This window comes from Chrysochloris asiatica, unplaced genomic scaffold (assembly GCF_000296735.1).
Source record: "Chrysochloris asiatica unplaced genomic scaffold, ChrAsi1.0 scaffold00003, whole genome shotgun sequence".
In the NCBI taxonomy this organism is placed as follows: Eukaryota; Metazoa; Chordata; class Mammalia; order Afrosoricida; family Chrysochloridae; genus Chrysochloris; species Chrysochloris asiatica.
In genome coordinates, this window is record NW_006408521.1 from 43,828,049 (window position 1) to 43,829,742 (window position 1,694).

General features: G+C 35.7%; 1 protein-coding gene across 2 annotated transcripts in view; it reads right to left on the bottom strand.

Annotated features, from left to right (window-relative positions):
- The window catches only part of ABLIM1 (actin binding LIM protein 1), a 256,621-nt gene that overhangs the window by 17,385 nt on the left and 237,542 nt on the right, over positions 1-1,694 (bottom strand). The window lies entirely within an intron of this gene.

The window sequence follows — 1,694 nt, forward strand, 5'->3', positions numbered from 1 at the left end:
AAAAGGGTCTGTTTCTCCAAGAATTGTAGGAGCTGAATGTAGGTAAAGCATTAAAAATGAAAAAAGAAAAAAATCACAAATATAGAAGACATTGAATATATATATATATATATATATATATATAAAATCTAGAAACGCTTTCTGACTCTACAGCTCGAACTCACACATCCCTTGTTGAGTAGCTCTCTGGGCCTCAGTTTACTTGGTTGACTTAATCAAGGGTAAGTCTTGGGTCTTGGTCAGGCATGGGACCTTATTTCTCTGAACATGATCTCATGAGAAAAATTTCAGCACAGCATGCTACATTTTCAGAATATTAAAGGCTGAGAAGTTCTGCATTTGTAAAAATGTGGCCTTCATTTAAACTTGTTGCTGTTAAGTGATGTTGAGTTAGTTTGGGGCTTAGTGACCCTGTAACAGGGTTTCTGAAGAGCAGCTGGTGGGTTTGAACTGCGGACCTCTTGGTTCGAAGTCCAGTGCTGAACCTACAGTTCCACAGCAGAAGTCCTTATTTAAGCCTAGCATTTTTTTTTTAATAGCTCTATTTCTACCACATGAAACTGCTCCTCTGTAGAGAATTCTTTGGGAAGCTCTATTTTGCTTATTCTTAATTCATTTATAGCATACTGAAAGTAAAGATTTGGGTCATATAACAGACTGGAAGTAAAGATTTTCATCAAAGTAAATGTCACAAAACAAAGCCAATTCATCCCTTCCAAATAAATAACCTAATGTTACCCAACTTCTTCAAATCTTTCCTAATGATTTCTCACCTTTTGTTCAGAGAGGGAGGGCTTATAGATTTTAATATTTTAAAAGTCTCTAAACTGATATACCAAAGTCTGGGAAACTTATTCTTAAATTTAAAAAAATGAAAGAAAAGAAAACAATATAGCAAGGCTTCAAATAGTACTTACGCATTAGAATTGGTGAAGTCAGTAGTTAGTTAAACATTCACATGTTAATGAGTGGGAAGACATTAAACCATAAAAAAAAACAAAAACAAAAACAATGTTAACCAACTTAAAAAGCAAGCACATGGTGCAAAACCTTGAGAAAAAAAAAAAAAAAACAAGGAAAAAAAAAAAAAATCAAAGGATAGTTCAAGAACCACCACAGCACTACAACACACACTTTCTTTTTCTCGCTAGAATTTTGGCCTAAAATTTTTTCCGTGTATATTTTCAATTTTACTTACTTTAAAAAAAAAAAATCATCCTAATCATCCTTCAGGATTAATTAATGTCAACTGGGTCCTAAAAGCAGCCTTCAAATTTCCTGGCACAATTTATGCCTCGTTTTCAGCTTATGCCCAAGGGCCAGTCTTTATTTTCTATTTACAAAGATTTGTGGCAAACTAAACCTTTTAGATCCCTACCCAACACTGGTGGAGGAAAATGTGATTTACATAAAATAATGTGATTTCCTGGGTTTATAAATTCTGTATTCCTAGAAAAGGAAAACACATCCAGTTCAATGTTATTTAGTTGACAGCAACTTCAGAAATGAACTGGCCTGTAACTCAATGGGGTTTTGGCAGATGAGGAAACAGGCATGGAGGGTCCACCTGTGATATCAGGAAAAGAGTTGCAACCCGGGCCAGCTTGGGCCCACTCCAGGGTAGGTGCAGGCTGAAAGCAGTAATGCAGCCCTGGGAGGCCAAGTAGATATGTTGTTGTTAAGTGTTGCTTAGT